Source organism: Acomys minous (genome assembly GCF_964271855.1).
Source record: "Acomys minous genome assembly, chromosome: 10".
NCBI lineage: Eukaryota > Metazoa > Chordata > Mammalia > Rodentia > Muridae > Acomys > Acomys minous.
The window spans coordinates 74,278,576-74,306,022 of NC_140491.1; the positions used below are offsets into that span (position 1 = coordinate 74,278,576).

The window sequence follows — 27,447 nt, forward strand, 5'->3', positions numbered from 1 at the left end:
GGTTTTCCAAGGACTAAACACACAGGTTCATCATTTCAGATTGGGATAGAGGGCAATGCAAGTACAGAATTACGTGTGGAACCATTTCCATTTTAGAACATAGTATAATTGGAGTAATTTTTTAGCTTAACTTTTTCAGAGTTTCATATGAGTATTGTATTTACATAATTTCCACTCCTCCCTCTTCCTCCCTCTCACCTCTCCCTGTCTCCCCATTCCCCCTCAAATGAATGACCCCATCTATACTATTGATATATATGTATTATGTATATACACAATACATACATATATATACACCCATGTACACATACAGAAATAGATGGATAGATAGATAGATAGATAGATAGATAGATAGATAGATAGATGATAAATAGATCCTGTTTGGTGATTTTTTTTGTCTTTCTGTCTGATTGCCTGTTGCCTGTGCCTGTGCATGTGTCTGTTTGGTGTTGCTCATATGTGCCCGTGTTTAGGTCTGGCCACTCAGCATTTGAAAAGCTACTGTGGGCTGTTCCCAGGAGAAGACTGATTCTCCTTCTCCCAGAAGCCATTGATTGCATGTAGGTCATAGCTAGATTAAGTGAAGCTGCAAACTGTTTGATCTCTGTCCAGATTGTCTATACTTCTTAGTTACACATAGTCACAGCATGATATTAAAGGCCATTTAAAAACCTATCTTCTCAGTTGTATGCTTCACATAAACTTGATTGTCCTAAACAAAGAGGTTTCCAAACCCCTGTTTACCACCTAGACCCTGTACCCATTTTGTCCACCTGACACCAATGGACATTGAGTTTGGAAAAAAAGAAGGCAACTGAATAGTTAATGTCAATCTAAGAATATATTTTAAGATTAATTTGAACTGAAGAACAAATTAAAAACCACCAAGTAAACTGTGTGAGAAGTAAGAGAAAATCTGATCAGTGTATGTGAAATTAGAATGAAGGAGGGAATGATGGTGTTCAGTGCATAGTAGGACAACAAGAGATGATAAAAATTTAGTGTATATTACAAAAGTAATACAAGGAAGAGATAGTCTCATTCATTAAATATCATACAACACGTATATGTATTGAAACACCTCTTATAGAAATGTATGACTTCATGTGTCAAGTTACAGGAAAAGTGTATTACAAACAAGAAATTGGGAAATCCCATTGATGGATGGAGTGCTCAGAATGATGACTCCAACACAAGTACAGAAGACATGTGCATATCAGGTACTCACATGTGCAGTGAACATAACAGTTCATTGATGGTGTATCTGAGCTAAGTACCTAATTAAGCTTATTAACAGCAGAAAATTTAAAATATTGCTAAATTAAAGAGAAAAAATAAGATCAAAGCTGGACATGGTGGTTCTTCATGCCTTTAATTCCAGCACTAAAGGGCAGAGGCAGGCAGATCTCTATAGGTTCAAGGCAACCCTGTTCTACATAGAAAATTCTAGAACATCTGGAGCCACTTACAGAGATATTTCCTCTCAAAAAATGAACAAAATAATAAAAACGTATCCAAGATATTTTACTTCTTTTGAAAAAGAAAAAAGACTTTGCTCCAAAAGCTACAATCTATTCAAATGAAAACGAAAGTCGTGACAGTAAGATTTAAACTGTTTGTGGAAAGATATTGTGTGCAAGGGAAAACACAGAAAGGCCTTTTGTGTATCTGTCTTTGAAAAGCCCTTTCCAATGATTATCAAGATCAAGAAAATTAAACAGAGGTAAGAGTAACATCCAAGATATAAGCAAGAATGTCAAATTAAAACATCCCAAAATATAGCCATTGAAAAGGAAAATATTAAATGTGCCAATCAAGGAGGAGTCTTAGGCAGTTAATAAGAAGCAGAAGACACATTATTTTGTGCTCCATCTGAGGATACTTCCCAATGCTCCTTTTATATCCCTATTCCTCAGACTATATATAAAGGGATTCAGCATCAGTGTGTCCAGACTATACATCACAGTGACAATGGCATCCTTGTCATTAGTGTTATTAGATGAGGGGACAAGGTATAGCCCAATAATGGCTCCATAGTACAGAGAAACTACACAGAGGTGAGAGCCACATGGGGATAAGGCTTTGTAAATTCCCTTGATGGAGGGATTTCTCAAGATAGTAGCCCTAGTTTGGCCATAAGAGACCAAGATGAATATGAGTGTCATGGTAATGATCACAGTGCCTACAGGAAGGATGACCAGCTCATTGATAGTGGTGTCTGAGATGGACAGCTTCAACAAAGCAGAGAGGTCACAGAAGTAGTAGGGATGGTGTTGTCTCTAAAGTGAGATAGGCAAGCCAAGATGAGGGTGTGCACAAGGCCACAGGCATTAGACAAGACCCAGGATACAACTACTAGCAGGACACAGAGGTTCTGGTTCATGATTCTAGTGTAGTGCAGAGGGGGGGCAGATGGCCACCTACCTGTCATAGGCCATGGAGGTCAGAAGCAAGCTGCCAATGCTACTAAAAATAGAAAAAAATATACCTGGGAAACGCATGCAGCATGTGAGATGGACTGACTGTGTGTCAGCATATTCATGAGCATCTTCAGAGCTGTGACTGATAAGAAGGAGATGTCTGTGAAGTCAAATGGCTGAGGAAGAAGTACATGGGGGTGTGGAGGTGAGAGTCCATCCTGATGAGCAGGATGAGGAGCAGGTTCCCCAGCACCGTGGTCAGGTACATGGCTAGGAACAGGGCAGAGTACATGGCTTGGTCCTCTGGCCTGATGGGGAGTCCCAGGAGGATGAACTCAGACACACTGCTCTCATTATCTCTCCTCATGCTCTTTTTTCTTTCTTTTGCTGGAGAAGAAAAAACATGGAAATATCAAAGAATGAGTTGTTGTAACTCTTACACCAGAAAATAGCATTTTAAATGCATTTAACTTCATATATCACATTTTCTGTTGCTACAATAGGCTAGTGATTATCTAAAATTAAAAAAAAATCATTGTCTGCCTAGAAACCCAACATACAGGCAAATCATTGGATCACTTCAGTATCCAGGAGTTCACCTAGAATGAATATATAAGAATCAGGAGCAGCCAGATGTGATGGGACATGCCTTTAATCCCAGCTCTTGGGAGGCAGAGGCAGGTGCTTCTCTGAGTTCAAGGGCAGCCTGGCCTACAAAGTGAGTTCCAGGACAGCTAGGGCTACACAGAGATAGTCTCTCTCAAAAAGCAAGCAAACAAAAGAAAAACAACAACAACAACAACAACAACAACAAAAGATTCAGGAACCAGAGTGTAAGATTGTTTGCTCATGATTTTACATGACTCATTTAATAAAAAGCTAATGTGACCCTGCCCACAAAAATCAGTTTCCTTTTTTATTTTAACTTTTTATTTTGTGAGAATTCTATACATGTGTCCTTGTATTTCCATTACTTTTATTCCTTCCTTCCTTCAACTACCTATGTGTTCCTATTTCCTCTCAAATTTCCTCATATATACAATGAGTGTACACACACACACACACACACACACACACACACACACACACACACACACCATCCACATAGCCTACTAAGTCCGTTAAGATGCTTATATGTACATATGTTTAGGACTGACCACCCGAGACTAATAACTTGTTAGGGGTTCTTACCACTGAGAAAACTATTCTCCCTCTCTAAGTATCTACTATATGTTTGGAGAGGTCATAGACATCAGGGAAGAACCTACCCTGAATTATCCAAAACCAGTATAGTTTTCAACCATAATCTAAATACTTATCCTCATAGACACAGTTAAGCATGCATGCATGTGTGTGTGTGTCTGTGTGTGTGTGTTTGTGTTGTGTGTGTTGTTTTGTGTGTGTGTATATCAAAGGAAGTTAAGTCACTTGGGGGTAACAAAAACACCCCTACTCTAAAGCCATAGCGTAGCTAACGAAGCCTCAGAGCCAGGCATGGAAAGCTTCATTTGAGTTATTCAACAGAGTTGAAGAAACCCCTCTTCCAAAATACAGGCTATTGCTGTTGGTTGTCTCACAGAACCTGAAGGGAAGACGCTATTGCTGAAGACACCACACACTTTGGACACAGAATTGGAGCAATCAATCAGAACTGAATGTGCCCCCGAGGACTAATTCTTATAGTCTGGAACAAGCTACACAAGCTGCCAAGGGAGAAAGCAAGGAATACATCTACCCAGATGTGAGGCCTGCAAAATCCAATTATCAGAACAGCAGGATTCCTCAAAGGCACTTATGTCTTGAGGGTTACCAACAGCTGTCTAATTGGACTGAAGATTCATGGAAATGAATTCACATCTGGTACCACAAACTTAACCAACTGCCTGTGGCTGTTGAGATCATGGACCATAGAGGAGAAACTACTACTACCACTTCTCTAAACACAACTCTATAGATATGAGCATCAGGCTGCATTCATGTAGGCATACCTGTGTATGTATAGACATATATAAGTACATATACAAAATAGAAGCAATGTTAAATACAGTACTGGTGTATGAAGTCCTCAGAGTATTTTAATTTTTTAAATGAGTGATTTAAGAGCCAGGTGAACACACTTTTAATCCCAGAACTTGAGAGGCAGAAGCAGGCAGGTCTCTGAATTTGAGGCCAGCCTGATCTACAGAGTAAGTTCCAGGCCAGGGCTATACAGAAAACCATCTTTCTGTGAACACGATACTTGTCTGTTAAATGGTTTTTCATTATTACTGGTGATAAAACAAACTGTTCTAAACTTGTTACCTGTGTCAGTCTCTGTATTCCTGACAGCATTCTCATGAGGATAGGTTTACACCATAATTATTAACACTTTATAGTTGGAGAATGTAATGCAAAGAGAAAGAGCAAAGCAAACAAAAAAGAGATTTGAATAAGTAACAAAGTAGTCTAAACAGTTTATATATATTAATTTTTTTATTAATTTATTCATATTACATCTCAGTTGTTAGCCCATCCCTTGTATCCTCCCATTCTTCCCTTCCTCCCACTTCCCCCCTACTCCTCTCCCTTATGTCTGTGTATGAGGGGGACCTCCTCCCCCTGTATATGCTCATAGGGTATCAAGTCTCTCCTTGGTGACCTATTGTCCTTCCTCTGAGTGCCACTAGGCATCTCCATCCAAGAGACATTTTCAAATATGGGGCACCAGAGTTTGTGTGAAAGTCAGATCTCCTTCTTACTCAACAGTGGAGAATGTCCTGTCCATCGGCTGTGGTGGCACACGCTGGTAGGATTTGCTGAAGGAGGCAGAGGCAGGAGGATCACGAGTTCGAGGCCAGCCTGGGCTACACAGTTTATATTTTTAATGGTATAGATTTCATTGTAATGAGGGAATCTGAATACGATATTTCAGGAGTTAGGTACAGAATGCCTGTTTTAAAGTCAGACTGTGAGGGTTAAGGGAAAACAAGATAAAGCTTTCCTGCCATCCACTGAGAAGGTACACACAAAGATCAGTTTGCTTAAGTGAAATTATTTCATGTAGAATTTTGATATGACCCCATCCTTTCATGATTTTAGTGCATACTAGTTCAGATGAGCTGTTTTCAGTAGATGTAACGACTATGTTCTGGTTTGTGGAAGAGGAGATGTCAGAAATCAGTAGTGCACACGAGGCACACTCACATCTGCACATCCAAACACATAGTAAGGTAATGTAAATACTGCGGATGCCCTGACAAGACCCTTTAGTGAACATACCTACCTTCATGCACAAGATGTGTGTCGATTCTCTCATTTGTCCCTAAAAGGCACATAGCACTGTGAAAAGGGTCATCTCTAAGATTCCAGGTTCCATTGTAATTGAATAAGTCTATAATCAAACACAGACACTATAGTTACACCGTTCCCTCATGTTTTCAGTTCCTAATATAGTGAGTGACTTTAACATAAACAATGAAGAAGCTACAAGGGGCAACCCCACCACCCTCAGCTTCAAATCTGACATGGATAGGCTATAATTACTGCATTTCCTCTGGTTCCCTGGGGAAGAAATCTCTTACTGCAGCAGACAGAAGGCAGTTCACCTTTGAGGGGCAACAATAATAACCCCAAGGCAGCCATTAGGTATTTGGCAGTTGCAAAAGTTTGTTGTCTTCTACTTTTGCCTTGCAGAAAACGTTAAGAGTTCACCATGAAGTAAGCTGTAGCGAATGATATTTAAATTTGCTTCTGATCCCAGGTTATTTATTTCTGAAACATTGTATTGTTTTATTAAATGTGAGGAATAATGTGCCTATGAATGCAGGTGCCCACAAAAGACAGAAGTGGGTGTCAGATCCCTCAGATCCCTCAGATCCCTCAGAACTGGAGTTGCAGGTGGTTGTGCACTATCTGGAGTGGAACTGGGAACTGAACTCAGATCCTCTGCAAGAATGGTGCATACTCTTAATTACTGAGCCTCCCAACACCCATGTTATTTCAAGAACAGTATAAAAAAACAGATGAAGGAAATCAATAAAACTGTTCAAGCTCTGAAGGACTGTAAAGAGGCAATGGAAGAAACTTGGGAATATACAAACAATCAGATGAAAAAAAATCAATACAACATGTCAAGATCTGAAGAGGAAAATGGATACAATGATAAAGACACAGAAGAAAAACGGGAATGAGAGAGCTCAGATTGGAAGGCAAGCAACACAGAGGGGAGCTTTTCGAACAGAATACAAGAGATGGAGGAACTAATCTTAGGTATAGAAGCAACCATAAAACAAAAGACTAAGTCTGGAAAATTCCTGATAGAAAATATCTAAGAAATCAAGGACAGCATGAAGAGAAAAAAACCTGATTATAATAGGAATTGAGGAAAGAGAAGATGCCAGACTCCAAGGCTCAGAAAATATTTTCAACAAAATCATAGAAGAAAAATTCCCCAATTTAAAGGAGATGCTTATAAACACACAATAGCCCTACAGAACACCAAATAGAATAGACAGAAAAGAAAAACTTCCTGTCACATAATCATCAAAACAAAAATATACATAACAAAAAAATATTAAAAGCTGCAAGGGAAAAGGGCCAAGTAACATCTCATGGCAAACCTATCAGAATCACACCTTTCTTCTCAGCAGATACCATAAAAGGAAGAAAGGCCTGCACAGAGGTTCTGCAAACCCTAAGAGACCACAGATGGCATGCCAGACTACTATATCCAGTGTAACTATCAATAACCAGTGACGGAGAAAACAAAATATTCCAAGACAAAAACATATTCAAACAGTACCTATCCACAAATCCAGCTTTACAGAAGTTACTAGAAGGAGAACTCTACCCCAAAGAGACAAGTTACAACCAAAACTACACAGGAAAAAGATAACTACACCATCACAAAAACACAACCACACAAACTCTCTACTGGAAGCAACATCAAAAGGATCTAAACAGTCACTTGTCATTAATATCTCTCAACATCAATGGTCCCAATTCTCTAATAAAAGGACACAGGCTTACTGAATGGATGCATAAACAGAGTCCAACATTCTTCTGCATTCAAGAAACACATCTCACCCGTAAGGATAGATATTATCTCAGATTAAAAGACTGGTAAAAATATTCCAAGCAAATAGTTACAAGTAGCAAGCTGGTGTAGCCAGTTTAATATCTAACAAAATAGACTTTGAACCAAAATTAACCAAAAGGGATGAGGAAGGACATTTCATGCTCATTAAGGTAAAGTGAACCAAGATGACATCACAATTCTGAACATCTATGCTCCCAATACAAGGGCACCCACATTGTAAAAGAACTATTAACAAAACTTAAACAGCACATCGATCCCCACACAATAATAGTGGGAGACTTCAACACTCCATTCTCCATGACAGATAAGTCATCTAAACAGAAACTAAGCTGAGAAATAACAAGTTTAACCAATGTCATGAATCAAATGGATCTAACAGATATATCCAGAACTTTTCACACAAACACAAAGGAATACACCTTCTTCTCAGCACCCCATGGAACCTTTTCCAAAATTCATCACAAAGTAGCTCACAAAGCAAGCCTCATAAGATACAAGAAGACTGAAATAATACCTTGTATCCTATCAGCTCACCTTGGTCTTAGGCTGCACATCAACAACAACAGAAATAACAAAAAGCCTACACACACATGGAAACTAAACAACTCTCTACTTAATGACACCTGGGTCAGGGAAGAAATAAAGAAAGAAATTGAGGACTTCCTGAAATTCAATGAAAATGAAGGAACAACACACCCAAATTTGTGGAATACATTGAAAGCAGTGCTAAGAGGAAAATTCATACCACTGAGTGCCTTTATAAAGAAATTGGAAACATCCCACATAAACATTCTAGCTGGATGCACTAGAAATAAGGAAGCAGAAACACCCAAGAGGAGTACATGTCTGGAAATAATCAAACTCAGGTCTGAAATCAATAAATCATAAACAAAGAGAACAATTCACAGAACCAACAAAACCTGGAGCTGGTTCTTTGAGAAAACCAACAAGACAGATGAACCATTAGCCAAACTAACTAAAAGGCAGAGAGATAGTATCAAAATCAACAAAATCAGAAATGAAAAGGGAGACATAACAACAGACACTGAAGAAATACAAAGAATGATAAGATCCCATTTTAAAGGCATATATGCCACAAAATCTGAAAATCTAAGGGAAACAGACAATTTCTTGATCTTGTCAAAATTGACTCAAGAACAGATAAACAAGGTAAATAGTCCCATTTCCCTTACAAAAATAGAAGCAATCATTGTTAGTCTCCCAACAACAACAACCACAACAAAGCCCAGGGCCAGATGGTTTCAGAATTCTACCAGACCTACAAAGATGAGCTCTTTAAGCTCTTCCAAGGTACTTTTCAAGCTACTCCAAAAGATGGAACTTCAAGCTACTCCAAAGTAGATGGAACATTACCAAATTCAGTCTATGAAGTCATAGTCACTTTGATACCTAAACCTCAGAAAGACCCAACAAAGAAAGAGAATTTCATACCAATTTCTCTTATGAACATTGATGTTAAAATACTCAATAAAATACTCGCAAAGAAGTACAAGAACAAATCAAAGAGATCATTCACCATGATGAGGAAGGCTTCATTCCAGGCATGCAGGGATGGTTTAATATACAGAAATCCATCAATGTAATTCACAATATAAACAAACTGAAAGTAAAAACCCCACATGATCATTTCCTTAGATGCAGAGAAAGCGTTTGATAAAATCCAACACCAATTTATGTTTAAAGGTTTGGAGAGAGCAGGGATACAAGGCACATACCTCAACATAATAAAGGATATATACAGCAAACCAATAGCCAAAATCAAATTAAATGGAGAGATACTCAAGGAAATTCCTCTAAAATCGGGGACCAGGCAAGGCTGTCCACTCTCTCCATATCTCTTTAATATGTTCTACCCAGGGCAATAAGACAACAAAAAGAGTTCAAGGGGATCCAAATGGGAAAGGATGAAGTCAAATTATGCCTATTTGCTGATGATATGATCATGTCCATAAGGGACCCCAAAAATTCCACCAGAGATCTCCTACTGCTGATAAACACCTTCAGCAAAATGGCTTGATACAAAATTAACTCAAGAAAGTCAGTAGTTTTCCTATATACAAAGGACATCCCTGCAGAGGAAGAAATTAGGGAAGCCGCACCCTTCATGATAGCCACAAGCAAAATAAAATATCTAGGAGTAACTCTAAACAAGCAGGTGTGAAAGACTTGTTTGAAAAAAATCAAATCTGTGAAGAAAGAGATTGAAGATGACATCAGAAGATGGAAAGATCCTGTTCATGGATCAGGAGAATTAACATAGTATAAATGGCCATCTTATCAAAAGCATTTTACAGATTCAATGCAATCCATATCAAATTACATGTACAAGTTTTAAAAGACATTGAAAGATCAGTTCTCAATTTCATATGGAAAAACAAAAAAACCCAGAATAGCTAAAACAATTCTGTACAATAAAAAATCCTCCAGTGGAATCTCCATACCCAATCTCAAGTTGTACTATAGAGTAACGGTAATTAAAACATCCTGGTACTGGCAAAGCAATAGTCTGGTTGATCAATGGAATTGAATTGAAGTTCCAGAAATGAATCCACACACATATGGTCACTAGAGTTTTGACAAAGAAGCCAAATCTATTCAATGGAAAAAGGATAGCTTATTCAACAAATGGTGCTGGTCTAACAGGATGTCTACATGTAGAAAAATGCAATTAGATCCATATTCATCATCGTGCACAAAACTCACATCCAAATATATTAAAGACCTCAACATAAAACCAGAGACACTAAATCGGTTAGAAAAAAAAGTGAGGAAGAGCCTGGGACACATTGGCACTGGAGACAACTTCCTGAACAAAACTCCAATAGCCCAGGCATTAACATCAACAATAAATAAATGGGACCTCATGAGGGTGAGAAGCTTCTGTAAAGCAGAAGACACTGTCAACAGAACAAAGCAACAACCTATGGGCTGGGAAAAGATCTTCATCAACCCTATTTCTGACAAAGGTCTAATATCTAAAGTATATAAACAACTCATGAAATTAAACACCACCAAAACCAATAACACAATTAAGAGATGGGGCTCAGAACTAAACAGAGAATTCTCAACAGAGGACTATCGAATGGCTGAGACACACTTAAAGAAATGCTCAACCTCCTTAGTCATCAGATATATGCAAATCAAAACGACTCTGAGATTCCATCTTACACCCATCAGAATGGCTAAGATCAAAAATTCAAGTGACACCACATGCTGGGGAGGATGTGGAGAAAGGGGAACACTCCTTCATTGCTGGTGGGAATGCAAACTTGTACAACCACCTTTGAAATGTATTTAGCACTTTCTCAGAAAACTGTGCATAGGGCTACCTCAAGACCCAGCTATTCCACTCCTTGGATTATACCCAGAAGATGCGTCAGGACACAACAAGAACATTTGCTCAAACATGTTCATAGCAGCCTTATTCATAATAGACAGAACCTGGAAACAGCCTAAATGTCCCTCAGTAGAAGAATGGATAAAGAAACTGTGGTACATTTACACTATGGAATACCACTCAGCTATTAAAAACAAGGAAATCCTGAAATTTGTGGACAAATGGATTGGATTAAAAATGATGATACTGAGAGAGTACCCAGAAGCAGAAAGCCTCAAATAGTATATACTGACTTATAATGCGACACTAGCCCAAGGGGCATGTCCTATGAAAGACCTCACTTACCAGGAAATTGGGATAGATGAGAGGAGAGTCTACTGTGACTCTAGGTAAGAGAAGTATGGGAGAATGGGGAAACAGAAGGATCCAAAGAGTGCTAGAAACCTACAAGAAGAACTTTATGATGGGAATATCTGGGCCCAGTGGTTCTGCTCAAACTATGGCAATAACCAAGGACAATACATGCAGTAAACGGTGAAACCCTACTCAGATCTAGTCAATGGATAGGAAATCTTCCACAGTTGAGTGGAGAACATGGAAGGACTCTCAGATGAACTTTGGTGCTCCATATTTGACCACATCCCTTGGATGGGGAGAACAGGTGGCACTCTGAGGAAGGATAGCAGGCTACCAAAATGAACCTTGATAGCCTATGATCATACAGAGGGGGAGGAGGTCACCCTCAGTCACAGACATAGGAGAGGGGAATAGGCTGAATGTGGGAGGGAGGGAGGAATGAGAGGATACAACTGATGAGATAACAATTGAAATGTAATCTGAATAAATTAATTAAATAAAATAGGAATAATGCTTCTAGCTAGTAATACTGTATTCCACAGTTGAGAAAATATTAATATAAAAGGAAATAATACACTGGATTATGCTGTGATGGTGAAAACACTCAATTCAGCTGCTTAGAATGAAGAAAAATTTACTTATTTTATATATTTATGGAAATAAATACTGATGTAATTGTATATTTTTAAGTGCATTTTTACATATGCCATTTGTTGAGCACAAACTCATTTTAATGGTTGTATACCATGGGTGGAAAACTTGAGATATAATGTGTAAATTATTTAACTGTACTTGTCTTACCACAAAGACATGAATCTATAGCTTCTAAACAGGTAATCTGATGGTATATATTTTATAATAAAAGTTAAGTATAATATCTACATAAGGGATGACATTTATTAGTGTAAATTCATGGTGCAGTTAGACTGTAAATTAAAGGAAAAGAGATAAAGTATTGTAAATGCTTTATAATTGATGTGAGAAGATAGTAAATTGAGTTTTGATCTTATGTTACATTAAAAATTAACTAGGAATATTAATGATTTCAAAAACTAAGGATAAATTACAATTATTACAGAAAATGTGCCACACTATCAATAAGAATAGTAGACAAATGAATTTCTTTTTAAAGTTCCATTTTGCCCAGGCAGTGGTGGAACACGCCTTTAATCCCAACACTCAGGAGGCAGAGTCAGATGGGTCTCTATAAGTTTGAGGCCAGACTGTTCTACAAAGCAAGTAACAGGACAGCCAAGGCTACACACAGGAACCCTGTCTCAAATAGATAGATAGATAGGTAGGTAGATAGATAGATAGATAGATAGATAGATAGATAGATAGATAGATTCATAGATAGATAGATACATAGATAGATAGATAGATAGATGATAGATAGATAGATAGATAGATAGATAGATGATAGATAGAACGAACATTTATATTTATTTAGCTAAAAACAAACTGTAAAGTGCAGAATTTGATAGCCTTGTCCTCAGGACATCTTATAAGGGATGGAATTCCCCCAAGTAGTATAATAACTAAATTCTGCTGAATAAACTATTGATAGTCTATCATCCTAACTACTGGTAAAACTGGCGGTGTTTCTCATTCCATTGTATTAATTAAGGGTTTGATTTAAGGAACTCAATTGGCTTCTATTTTTTCACAGTTACAGCTTCTCCTTTACCCTGAATAATGTCTTCATATGTAATGATAAATGTGTGGGTTAAGAGCCACAAACTCCCCCAGAACCTCTTGCCCTTCTTGTTGACATGCTTCTTCCTCGATGCTTAGATCTGAGACTAGCTTCTATCATCAAGGTAACATCCTCAAAGAATCACATTAAGGTTAAGATCATCACACCACACTGGAGAACACATCCCAGCATAACAAAAATACTTTACTGTGATTTGTACATCCTGCTTTGGCATGGCCCTTTGGTGATGAGCAAGGATACCTTCAGCTATAGAGAGGAAAGAGAATGATCAATTTCTTTCTAGAAGACACAAAATGTAATGGAACAGTTGGAGTTGTCAAAGTGCTCTTTGTCATAGGCAGATTAATCAACTAATTGCCAAATTATATATACATACTTTTGTTTATAGCTCCTGAGAATCCAAGAATTTTAATTTGGCAAACCATGGACAGGACCTGAGGGTGATTCCATCATCCTCACCTCCAAATTATGGGCAACAAGAGTATAATTATTGCACTGCCTTTGACTCTCTTGGGGAAAAACTACTATTGAAACAATTATAAGAGAGCTCACCTTTAGAAAAATATCAATAATAACCACAAGGCAACCACTAAGATGGTGGTGCTTCACAAGTCATTGTGTTCTAAGTTTTCACTGGGAAATGTGTTGAGGGCCTACAAATGAAGCATGCTGGAGACAGATTCAGTCAATTTCTGTAGTTAATGAGTTTCTCTAGAAACACTGGACTACCTTCATTCTCTGACTAAAGGAAACAAATTATATCTCACTGAGACTGGCACTGTTCCCTGGGAAATGGAGCATTATTACTATAAATGATACTCTCTTGTCACAAAATGATGAAGCTGGCATCCCATTGGCATAAGGTTTTCACAACACCATGAAACAATCATTTAATGTAATTTCCACTCAGCACCTTAGAACAGTAGTTCCTAACCCTCCTAATGCTGCCACACTTTAATACAGTTCCTCATATTGTGATGACTCATAACCATAAAATTGTTTTTGTGGTACTTCATAGGCACAGTTTTGCTACAGCTAAGAATCATAATGTAAATATCTGTGATTTCCAGTGGTCTTAGGTGACCCTTGTGAAAGGGTTGTTTGACTCCCAAAGAGGCCATAACCCACAAGGTGAGAACTACTGCCTCAGGAAGTTGTTTCTAAATCAAATCCATAGATCTTCCATTCCATTTCTTCCTTACTAAATGTAGACATATTTAGCTATTTATAAGTCTTATTATCTGATTGTTTTATGTTGGAAATTAGTTTTTATTTGAATTGCTATTAAGTGAACAAACAACCTTGTAAAATATTTAGACCTCAAAAATTTCTCCAACCAACTTTTCCTTGCCCCCTAACAAACTCCTCTCAATTTCGTGTCCTCTTAGTCCTTCTCATTATTGCATGGATCCTGGTTTTCAATCCAACATGGTAATTTGTGTATTTTGATTGGAGGCTTGAGACCTTTAGCATTCAGAGTATTTAAAAAAAACATATACTAGTCCATGTCATTTTATTGTTTTGTGGTGTCTGTTACCTTCCTGTTGTTCATTTGCTTACTGTTCTAGCATAGTTTATTCTTTGCTCTAACTTCATGGATCTATTTATCTTTCTCTTTAGTGTGCAAGATTCCTTCAGGTATACTCTACAGTTCAGCTTGGTGGTCATGGATTCCTCTTAATATGATTTCCAGCAACACACTATAGACCACACTAGGTCAGGTTAAAAGTACATAAAAGTAGGTTTATTAGATGCTGCTCCTGGTGGGGTTCTCCTGTCCAAAGGAATGGGAACAGGGAAGTCGTGGACCCAGGCTAAGGCAAGGGGGCTAAGGAAAGAGGGTTTTATAGTTATTAGGCAAAGGGTGATGATGTGTCAGCTAGCAGCTGGGATTGTGCTCATATATGTACAAAAGCTAAACCTTGGGCAGGCACTCTTGGGAGGATTGCTGGGAATGCAGGGGTGAGGGGTGATTATTGTTATCCTGGAATTTTCTCTGTCTGGGTGGTGTTGAAGAAAGGAAAGAAGACTGGGTGTTTCAGATTCTGTAGGGTGAGCAGGGGCTCCAAACAAACATCCTGACCTTTTGGGGTATAGGGGCACCAATTCAGATATTTCTACTTCCTGATGAAGAGGGACTGAATGGGGTGAGAGAATCAGGAGTCAGAGGGCTCACACTGAGTGGGAAATATCCATGCAGAAACATTTGGTAGTCGGCTACTAGGGAAAACTTAGCAAATTCATGCCTGGAGAAAGTGGAGGAGGCATGGTACTAAGAGAAAAAATACAAATAATACCACCATTGACCCTAGGAATGGGACAGTCATGCGAGTAGTGAAGACTGTCAGAATGAGTGGAAAAAGAATGTGCCCTGGTTGTATTGGCAGAATCCTTCAGACAATTTGTGAAGTGACTTGATATTAATTTTCACCAGGCCAGACTCTTTTATATAGTAGCAGCACTCTTCCCACAAGAAGAGACAGGTGCCTCCCTTGTCTCCTGTGAGGAGGCTCAATGCTCTCCAGTTCTGCATGACCACCTGAGCCACCGAAGTGATCTGATGCTGGAGGGAGGCCAATAATGCCACCAAGTTGTCCATCACCATTTAAAGATGGTTGAACACCCTTTTGATTCCAACTGCTAAGTATCCCGTATCCCTCTGGTACCTGTGCTTAACCCAGTCGCTATTTTTGAAACCACGGTACCAATGCCTGCTTGTGCCACAATTGGGACATCCTGTTGTGTCTGGGTAAAGGTTGCCCAGGACTTGGAGGTCTTAGTAGGAGAAAAGAGAATGGCCTTTTCACCCTTTCCATAAAGTGTTAGGTCTGCTACCAATGTCACCAGGATAAATAGAGAGGAGGCATTACCAATGACAAGCTTTTTTTAAATACAGAGACATTGCACCAAAAGAACCCTCCTGTGGGTGCCCAGGTAGATACCAAATTTGTGTTTTTAGTAGTGCAAAGGTCTTGTGTAGCAGAAAGAGAATAGGGTGTCCAGAAAGTCCTGAAAGAGGGATATGTCTTGTATAGTAGTTGTCCTTGGTTGGGTTTCAGTCCTTGACATTATGAATGGACTATACAAGGGCACTGTAATCAGAGGGGTTGACCCAAACCAGCACAGAGAGAGCAGTTGCTAAGGTTGGGGGCTTTAATGAAGTTAAGTAGAGTTGCTTTCTCTGGAATTGTGCCCAGCCTGGAGAAAGGTTCATTTTCCTTAGTTTTTTTCCTGAGATTGGGAGAGGTCTCCTAGGTGTGATTGGAGGGACTCTTCCTGCTGTTGCATGGTCTTGGTGAGGTTTGCCAAGTTCTGGAGGGCAGAGGTCAGGGTCTGGATGTAGGCTCACCAGATTTCTATTTGCTTACATGTGTATGAAGACAGTTTCCTTTGATAGACCCTGCCTATTACTCCCTGAGTCCACTGGTCATCCCAGGGATCTTGGATATTAATATACTGCTGTATTGCACTAGGGAATAGTAGACCATGTTAGCCCACAGAAATTTTGTCCACACCATCTTAGGGGGTTCTTTTTACAAGAGCTTCATGGGTAGCCCATATGTTCTTTCACCTATTGGGTATGATAGCCCTTGTCTGTCCGGTCAAAGGTAAAGCAAAACTGAGGTAATCATACCTCTCTGTGCATTTAAAATGAGGTACTGGGAAGAAGATGGCATTTTGGCATCCATTAGAACACAACAGTTGGCCTGGCCCATGGTGTCACTGTGTGTCCTGCAAGCTCCATGGGTCCAAGTTTCTTAAACATGGAAATGCCAGGAGTTGAAGCCGGGCGTGTGGCACACGCCTTTAATCCCAGCACTTGGGAGGCAGAGGCAGGCGGATTGCTGTTAGTTCGAGGCCAGCCTGCTCTACAAAGCGAGACCAGGACAGCCAAGGCTACATACAGAAACCCTGTCTCAAAAAGCCAAAAAAAAAAAAAAAAGAAATGCCAGGAGTATGTTAGAGTTGGCACAGTCTCACCCAGCTGCGTGAGGACTGAGATGATTGTAAATAAAAGGGCAAGCTGGCAGGGGTTTCAGTCGTAGCATCTGGCACTTGTGGTGGCAGGGGATAGAGAGAGAAAAATGCATGACCCAGAAAGAGAGAGATGAGGGTGAATATGATGAGAATGAATGCAGCCAGGCCTGAAAATTCAGATGTGTCCTTGAGAATCTCTGCAGAACCTGACAGTGGTGGGTCCCAGATGTTAGATAGGCCATCTATCTTTGCTAGGGCCATTTTGAGGCTAGGTAGATGGTACCAACACTGATGTCCTAGGAATATCGCTTCCTTTAGAGAGCCAAAAATTATATTTCAGCTTGTGGTTAGCTGAGTAAAATCTGATGTGCTGCGGCCTCTGCTGAGAGAATCCTTGCTGTTCCTTATGCTGCTGAAGGACTTTTGCTGCACTTGGATGTTTGGATTACCTATCACTGAGATACTCAAAGGAGCTCAGGCTCAGAGCTTATCTGGAGAGTTGCTGGAGAGTGCTTTCTTTTTAGCCTGTCTGGAGGGGGCAGGGCAGGATGGAGTCTATGTAGGTGGCTGTGTGATTACTATAGAAACCTCACTTTGTGTATAATAAATGGAAGGCCTTGATTAGACATCTCATGTTTGCCTTCATCTCTGTGTGTCCCTGTTCTATCTCTCTCCATTCACACCCCCTCTTTCAGGTTTACCCTGGCTTGACATGTTCCATGGGATGGGACAGCTGCCAAGGGGGTGGGAAGGATCAGAGTGTAGGGTACCATCTACTATGTTTCTATTGACTTAGAGGAGAGTAGAATTTCTTGCAATTGGGCATTATTCACCACAGTTTGAGTCAGTAAGTTCCTCAGAGCCACAACCTGGTTAAAGATGAGGGTCTTAGAGCCATGGCTAAGTTGAACACCCAAGTATATTACTGTGGGAAAGCATAGCTGAGACACGCTATCCCAGGGAGCCACTATATTTCAGAAGCAAAGAAATGGCCCTCTAGAATAGATATAGGGAAGGGCTGCAAAGGAAGGGGTTATTTATAAATTGGAGAAGTGTACCAGGATTAATATCAAAGAAGGAGTTGTCTTGGGCCAAGGTCTGGCCATGGAAATGTAGGGCTATCCTGACAGCCCTGAGGGAGACCTGTCCCTGTGAACTTACTTGAAATCCATGTATTAGGGTCCTCCCCAGATGAAGGCAAGGAGAAAAATATGAGTCAAGGTGTAAGGGGACAGTAAAGAAAGCATCTTTTAGGTCTAGGAGGTAAAGAGGGATGTTGTAGGAGGAATGTTAGAGAAGAGGGTATAGGGGTTGGTAACTGTGAGGTGAATTGGGATGACTCCCTCATTAATGAGGCAGAGGTCCTGAACTATAGGGTGGGCAGTAAAGGGCTTACACATCAGGAGAATGGGAGCATTGCAAGATGAGTCAATAGGAACCAGAATCCTCAGAGATAGGAGGTGGGTAATGATGGGCTTGAGAACACACGATGGGTTTCAGAAATGGGCAACTGGGGTCTGGAAGGGAAGGAGAAGGAATCCTTAAGGCAAGATAGGACTGGCTGGTGGTGGGTAGCAACCACTGGGGTAGAGTTATCCCATACTTGGAGGTCAACAGGATCTGGTAGGGTAGGGACAGGACAATCTGGGGTTAGGATCTGTGAGGCAAGCATGAGAAGAAGAGGATGGGTGTTGGGAGAGATTATGGGGGCAGGGATAGGGTGAGGATATCTCAGCCAAGTAAAGGTGTTGGACAGGTGGGCATGACCAGAAAAGAGTGAGAAGAGTCGTCCTGCAAGAATATAAGGAGGTGGCAGAGTGTTAGGTGGAAAGCAAGGGATTCTGTCCACCCCAGTAACAGAAATCTGTTATCAAACTAGGGGAGCTGAGTGAGAGCTCAAAACGGAGAAGGTAGTCTCCATGCCCATCAGGAAGGTGATGGACTTACCTGCTACCTGTAGCATTACCACAGCTTGGTGAGGGTGATGGAAGTCCCCAAGTCTAGGTGCCACTAATCCTCTGCTGGGCCAAGGAGCTCAAAGGCACCTCAGAAGGACCTTAAGTACCTGTGCTGGTAGGTCTGGATCTCCATAGTGTGCCACAGAGGACAAGCCCACACTGGTGCACTCCAACTTCCAGTGACTGGGCCACCGGCACATAGGACATGACCTGGTGGGTCATTGTTGTGGCAGCCATGTGACCAGTGGCTTTCCGGGCTGCATTTGAAATGACACAAGGCCCTGACAGAGTTGACTTTGGTTGGACTACAGCAGGATGGGTTTTGGATGGCAATCCCTGTTCCCTCTGCAATATTGCTGTTGGCCTCAAGGCAACTGTCCAGGCTTGGGCCTGGAGGGTAGCCTTTTTTGTTGCTGAGCCTGTCATGAAGATTCAGCCACCTCCTGTTGGGCATTAAAGACCTTAAAAGCCATCTTCACCAACTTTTGTATGGGGGTTTGAGGACCATCTTCAGCATTTTTTAGTCTTTAGGTTTTTTTTTTAAATATCTAGCAACGACTGGGAAATAAAACAGGCATGCAGGACCATGGCTTCCACTGCGGATGCTGGATTAAGGCAGGTATATTGGATCATAGTCTCTTGTAATCAATTTAGAAAACTGGCTGGATTTTTGTTAGCTCACTGTGTAATTTTGAGGAACATATCAAAGTTAACAACTTTTTTTGAGACCATTTCCATGTCATGAAGGAGGAGAGTGGACCATGGGGTCCCTCCTCTTTTGATCTGGTTGATAGTCTCAATTAGGTTCTGTAGCACACTCCTCAGTGTCACCCACAAGGACATATTGTCTACTAGGTGGGTCTGGTCTGGGTACCGTTTGTCTGTTGCCTGAACCTGTCTGTGATCCTTAGGGGTGAGAGTGGAGGCCTGGATGACATAGAGGGCATGCCATGTTAAGTCATAGGCCTGGCAAAGATAGCATAAGTCCTTATTATAGGTGGACAGGTTGGCAGAGAAGGAGCCTAGCTGATTTTCAATCTGGGATAGATATTGGAGGGAGAAAGGTACATGAATGCAACTCAAACCCCCTCAACTCCAGTCACTTCCCAGATAGGACAGAGGAGAGCATGGGTTTGTTGGGATATGTATGAGAGGTTAAGGGGAGGGTTAAGGAGGAGTAGACTAATGTGTGCATGGGGACCAAGATATTCACTGTGGCATTGTAGAAGATGCAGGTGAGAGAGAGAAGGCAAGGAGGGAAGACGAGGATAGAGAGTCAGTGGATAAAGGGAGAGGGTTGACTATTAGGTGGATCCTTAGGTGGTAAAGAAGAAAGAGGAGCAGCGGGAGGAGAGAGAGAGAGGAAGAAAGAGATGGGTAAGGAGATGGAGGCTTACTGCCCATGGCTTTGTCTCAGAGGGAAGGGATGAAGGAACGTGTGTGTGTGGGGGGGGGGAGTAGGTAAAGCATGTGCCAGTGTAGGAGGGAAATGGGCAGGTGGGAAAGGAGGAAGGGGTGGGGATGCAAGTAACACAGGAGGCTCATTCAGGATGGACGGAGGCTCAGGGACCAAGACCACCAATGAAAGGGTAACTGGAGGTGCCGCAACCCTGGCCAACAAGACCTGGGACTTCTAGCATTGGCTACAGAAGGAGGATCAGCAGGAACACATTTCCCAAAAAACCTGAACATAGGGAATTCAGACCACTTATCCATACGCCTTCAGAAATAGCCAAATCACAAAAGATGTTATAGTCAAATTTGATAGAGGTGAGATATAATAGATTTTGATTTACATTCAGAATTTTAGGCTCACCAAGATGGGAAAGATGTTTTCTTCAAGGTTGTCAAATACAAGTAGCCAAAACATTATGAATGTAACATTGATATATTTCCTGATTGTTTCAAGGTTCTTCTTATTATATGTAGTTTAATGCATATAGGTGTAATAATATAAATGTATATGTAAAAGAAAGAAAGAAGAATTAAAAATGATAAAATGCAAAAAAGGAGTGCCTTCTGGTGGCCATCTAGGCTGGCAATCTAGAATGTACTGAGGCCAAGCCACAGAACAATAGAAAATCAGGCATTTTGGATGTAAGGTCTGAGACAACTCTGATTTGGATAAATTTTGCAGTTGGCACCCCAGGGTCAACCGAGCAATAGATTTTAACCCAGAGTTGCCTATTTCCAAGCACGTGCTGAAACCAAAGACCGTGATTCCACCACCAGTGTGCCACAGATAGCCTGGGTTCAAACAGTGGGAGGTGGAAAGGATGTCTCCAATTTCCTAAGGCTCCCAAGAACAAAGATCATCTTTGTTCTGGAACAGATGAGCTTGCCTTGGCACACGTGCAGCTTGGCAGGGGATCCTGGGTGTCAGGGACCCAGTACCTCTTGGGCAGCAGTTGGAAAAGGTGACATATCTTGAGTGGAAAGTCAACCATGTCAGAGGTAGGGGGCTGTCCCCACAGAGGCCAGGCCAACCTAGGGGCTGGGGGTTCACTTCCTTCCAGGTTTTAGCATCAATATAATAGGTTTTCTTCTGACATTATATAGGCCAGATTAGACCAGATTAAAAGTAGATGAAAGCATGTGTATCAGATACTACATCAAGAGGGTCACCAGTTCCCAAGGAATGGGGCCAGAGAAATTTTCCACGCAGGCTATGGCAAGTGGTCTTAGGCCAAGGGTGATGACGTGTCAAGTAGCAGCTGGGATTGTGTCCACATATGGTCAAAACCTGAACCCATGGGCTTTCTTGGGTGGGTTGCTGGAAACATAGAATAATGGGTGATAAAGTGTGGGCCAGAGTTTCCTCCTTTTGGGTGGGGTTGAGGGAAGGAGAGAAGACAGGGTTTCCCAGCTTGTGTGGGAGCAAGCAGAAGTTCCAAACACCTTTAATTTGTGCATTAATTTTCCTCCTTCAGTTGTAATGTATAATTTTGCTGGGTATAAAATTTGGTTTGACAGTCACTGTCTTTTGAAACTGTATGTCATGCTCTCCTAGCTTTTCTGCTTTTTGTTGGAAATTTTGATATTCTTATTGGTTTGCCTTTATGTGTGATTTGGTGATTCTCTTTTGCAGCCATCAATAGTCTCTCTTCATCAGCCTTAATATTTTAACTCTGTTATAAATTGTGGAGGCTCCTTTCTTGTCATGTTTAGCAAGTTAATGTGTCCTGTAATCAGGATGATATATTCTGCCCAGTCTAGTAGAATTTTTTTCTACTATGCTTTTGTTGACTGTAATTTCTATGCCTTTAGCTTGTATGTGTTCTTCTACACCCATGTTTTCAAGTTATTTTTAATGGTATCACATAGATCTCACATATTCTTTTCATGCTTCCTTATTACTTAGTATACAGCTTCATAATGGTTGACTCAGTGGAAGAATATATTTTAAGTTTTATCTTTTTATTTCAATTAAAATATAAATGTACCCTCCCTTCAACCTTTCCCATGTCCCCCCATTCATTTCCTCTCAAATTAATGGCCAATTTTTTCTTGGTTATCATCATTACATATATGGATATTAACCCTGCTGAATCCATTTCTGTTGCTTGTGTGTATGTGATTTCAAGGCTGACCACTTTGAATTGGACAACCAATGAAGTATTTGAGCTGGATCTGACCTAAAAGCCTTTTTTCTATGGTGCAGCTCTCATAGCGCCAGAATATGCTCTGCATTTGATACCATAACAAGGATCCCTGGGAGACGTGTGCATGCTGTGATATGCTATAGAGGGCAGCACCTCACCTTTACACATGGCCTGGGAAAGAGCTTGTCACAACTGTGTAATCCAGGACAACTGGCTCATAAGTTTCTAGAGAGTCTCTTGTCTCTGCCTCCCAATTCCCATATGTAAATTGAGATTGCAGATACTTGCATTATTGCTGCATCTATTATTGCATTTTGTGTGCATTCTGGGGGTCTGGACTCAAGTCGTTGGTCTTGCACAAAAGGCACTCTTGCCCAGTGAGCCATCTCTCTCCCTAGGCCAAGAAAGAATTCTTGAACTGGAAAGCAAGCTGTTAGATGATAGATAAATTGAAGCATAATGAGAAAGAGAACTGAATAATGCCCCAAAGAAGATCTGAGACTTGAGGATGTACTCAAGCACTTAAAATGTATATGATTAAGTGGTTGAGAAGAAACGAAATATTAACGAGATCAGAAGTAATATTTAATGAGATAATAACTGTGAATTTTCAACACTGATGGATGCAATAGCCCATATAAAACACTTCAAGAATCCATCAGGATGAATACACAGAAAACTGGACCTTATCGTACCGCAAACTACTGAAGAACAAGACAAAAGTATAGTTTGGCAGACTTACAAACAACACAAGTTACTTACAAACATTTGTTCTTGGTAGCTGAAATCTCAGCATATGGAAAATTTGTGACAGGATTATATTTTTAATTTTTAATTGTTTGCTTTGCCTGTGTGTGTATTCCTGTGCACAGTGTGCATCCTTGGTGTCTGTGAAAGCCAAAAGAGGGCACTAGATCCCTGTAACTGGAGTTACAGGCAATTTTGTACCACCGTGCTGGAGCTGGGAGTCAAAGCTGGGCCGTCTGAAGAACAGCCAGTGCTTCTAATGACTGATCCATCTCTCCAGCTCCTAGAATGTATTTTCAGGAAAATAATATACACAAAGAAAATTGTAGACACAAACCAATAAAAATATTTCCTTATCAAAATTATAGCGATTTTCTTTGGAACTTTTGAGAACTGGGCAATTGTGATGGTTAATCATACACCTGAAATGCTTAAGACCATAAATCCTATAGTATTAGTATGTTACACATATTATGTCTCAATTTAAAATTTTGACAGTAAGAAAAAATAATAATTTCCATTTAAAGCACACTCTCACACACAAAATAGAAAATAACATACTATTAACAAGTTAATAAGGGAGCTGAGCTTGGTGACATACACCTTTAAGTCAAGCACTCAGGAGGCCCAGGCAGGTGTGAGTCTTTGTGAATCAAGGCGAGCCTAGTCTACATAGTGAGTTCCAGGATAGCCAAGGCTACATACTGATACTGTCTCAAAGAAACAAATGATTAATCCCCATCACAACAATTAGTTGGGAAAATGAAATTACAGAAATATATAATCAAAATGCAAACAATCATTTGCAATACGTGTCTTGAACAGAAATTATCAATGTGGAAAATATAGGTCCAGGTGTACCACAGTTACATCAAATGTTGATAATTGAATTCTGTAGAAACATAAGTTTCAAAGTACATAAAGAAAGAAAAATTCAACTTTACATTGTTATAAAGTGTATACTTCACACATGTAAAGATGTTGAAAGTAAAATTGTTGAAAAAAGCATATATTCACTGATACATAAAAAACTGGCATTGTTTTGCTGCTATGAGCAATAGTGATGACAAAGTATAAGCTGTCTATAAAGACTAAGTCAACTCTTGCCCTATTATAAATGCTATGATGTGTGCTGACTGAATGACACATGTTTGCAGAAGTGGCCAATATCCACAGTATAGTCATCCTTATGATGTCTGACTTCAAGCCAGTAGTGTGATGTCCTAACTGTCCAGTTGGGAGGAATGCACACAAACAGCATAAACTCAGCACAAGCCTGCTTCAGCCCACCACGATTTGTGAGTCAGTCTACCAGGCATCGATCATAACACTAATTATATAGGATGATGAACAAGCAAAGACTAAGATAAAACTCAAACAACTCAAGAATTAAACTTGATCCTGTTGACATATTAAGAACACTGTGCAGGACTTGGGATGCAGCCTACAGTTAGTGAGTTCCTCAGGTCAACACCCAGAACTGCATCAAATAACCAAAACAAAAACTGGAAAACCCGGCATATAACAATGCAATACATTTCATACTAAGCACACAGGATTATCAACTATACAATAACTTTAGGAAATACATGGTGAAGTGTTCATAATAAGTAGAGTGAATGTCTTTCACTTGAAGAAGAAGTGGGTCCTAGTGACAACTATATCTAGAGCCTGTTTTATATCTTTGTTCCTCAGGCTGTAGATGAAAGGGTTCAGCAAGGGTGTGACTACTGCATAAATAACAGAAGCAACTATGTCTTTGTCACTGGAGTCCTGGAATGAAGAGAAAAAGTAAACGCCCGCAAGTGTCCCGTAGTACAAAGCCACCACAAAGAGATGGGAGCCACAGGTAGAAAAGGTTTTAAGGAATCTCTTTGTGGAGGGGGACCTCAAGGCAGTGCTTCCTATGTGAATATAAGAGCCCAGGATGCTACTCAGAGGCAAGATGAAAAGCACTCCTCCCTCCATGAAGATGGCTAGCTTATTGAGGGAGATGTCTGAGCAGCTCAGCTTCAGGAGGGCAGTGAGGTCACAGAAGAAGTTGGGGATGATGGTATTATTGGCACAGAATGACAGCTGAGTCAAGAGGAGGGTGTGCAGCAGGGCATGGACACAACAGAGGAACCAGGACCCAGCAACTAAGCAGACACAGAGCTCCTCCCTCATGACGGTGATGTAGCGCAGAGGATGACAGACGGCCACATACCTGTCATAGGCCATCACCGCAAGAAGGAAATTGTCCAGGCAGCCAAACAGAACGAAAAAATACATCTGAGAGATGCATCCCTTGTAGGAGATGGAATGTTGCTGAGTCTGAATGTTCATCAGCATTTTGGGAACTGTAATGGATGAAAGGGAGATGTCAGAGAAGGCCAAGTGGCTGAGGAAGAAGTACATGGGGGTGTGGAGGCGATGGTCCAGCCTGATGAGCAGGATGATGAGCAGGTTCCCCAGCACTGTGGTCAGGTACATGGCCAGGAACAGGGCGAAGAAGATGCCCCACTGCTCTGGTCTGATGGGGAGCCCCAGGAGGAGAAACTCTGACACACTGCTCTGGTTTTCCATCCTCGTGCTGCTCTTGGGAAGTAGAAAAAGATGGAACACACATGAGCATGGCCATCACATTATTGCAGGTATCTTTTCTGTATCATTCTTCTTCTTGGCTTTAGATGCAGAAATCTGCATAAAATACTGAAGAACTTTTCACAATTTATTTTCTGCTTACTTTCTACTTAAAACGAACTTCTTTTGGCAGGACCCATTTGATACTGAATGCCACTTCCTTGCCTGCACTACAATAATAAAATTTCTGGCACTCACATGCTACCCAGCACATCACATGTGCATGTTGGGTCATTTAAATTTATATTTTGGAGGATTTTTTTTCTTCTTTTGAAATAGAAACGTATTCCTTGTTTTCTAAATGTTTATGGACAAATACTCATTGTAACATAGTTAATTTCATGAAGATATTATCATTTAAGTATGTCTTGTGTCATGTTCACCTTCATACTCCCCCACACCCACCAATTATTCTCATCTATTCTCCTTAAGTTCCCTGATGCTTCTGTCAATTTCTTTAACATATCCTATTCTAACTCCAGTGATATATCACACCTTCACGTTAAAGAATGTCTTTTCAAAGAAACTAAGGTCACCAGCACTTTGCTTAATACATATTTACTTAGAAAGAGTATTGACCTCCATCACACACTCATGTAAAACATGAACAGTAGCAGTGATCATACAGCCCCTGTGTAGGAGACTGTGTCTTCATATTAACCCATATCAAGTCTCAGTACTTTACTCTGGAATGAGACATGGACACAGTAAGAAACGGGCACCCACTGTTTACATGGATTGTGTTTGTTTATCTGTTTTTCCAAACTACTAAAAATTACTTATTAACTTTCTTTTCTACAACACAACATAGCTCCTCTTGGGAAAACAGAAGAAAGAATATTGTAAAATTTCAAATGTGCAATTTTAATATAGCCAAATTTAGAGAATTAAGTGGTGATTATCAGTTATTTTTAAAATAGCACAAAACACCTTAAGTTAAAGCAGAAACATTAAAGTCTTAACTGTTCTGAGTCCTTCCAATTTACCTGCCACCAAAAGTGGTTGAGAATGATTTCCAAGACAGCATTAATTTAGCATCAAATATTAATCTCAATGTTTTGCACATGTATTCCAATTCGATCTTCACCATAGTCTAATTATGAACACATATTATCTTACCCATTTTAACAGTGAGGAAATAAATCCAGAGTGTCTAAGTCTGCAAGCAAAGGTACCAGGTAAAATCATGATGTATGCTTGGGTCTCTGTTCTCAATAGAATCATAATCATCACTCACCCAAATATCCAAGAATGCTATACAGTGTCCACGACCCTTTAAAAAGTCCTACAAAAGGGTGAAATTATATTTTATACATAGTGCAGTTTACCAAAGATTTCCACTTTTTAACTTTTTTCAAAGCACTAAGTATACATTTGGGGCCAGTAAGACTGTTGCAGTAGTTCCCAACCTCTGGTTTGGGTGCCTTTGGCAAACCTCTATGTCCAAAAAAAATTATGTTATGATTCATAACAGTACCAAATTATAGTTATGAAGTAGCAACAAAAATAATTTTATGGCTGGGTGTCAGCACAACACAAGGAACTGTGTGAGTTGCAGCATTAGGAAGATGGAGAACCTCTGATTTAGTGGATAAAGGTTCCTTTCACCAA

The 27,447-nt window shown here is 40.2% G+C and overlaps 1 pseudogene across 1 annotated transcript; it reads right to left on the reverse strand.

Annotated features, from left to right (window-relative positions):
- Positions 1-1,856: 1,856 nt before the first annotated feature.
- LOC311607298 lies at positions 1,857-25,779 on the reverse strand (annotated as a pseudogene). Its single transcript has 2 exons — positions 24,845-25,779; positions 1,857-2,812 (listed from the first exon to the last, which is right to left on the reverse strand). The product of its transcript is annotated as an uncharacterized misc_RNA (transcript).
- Positions 25,780-27,447: the final 1,668 nt, after the last annotated feature.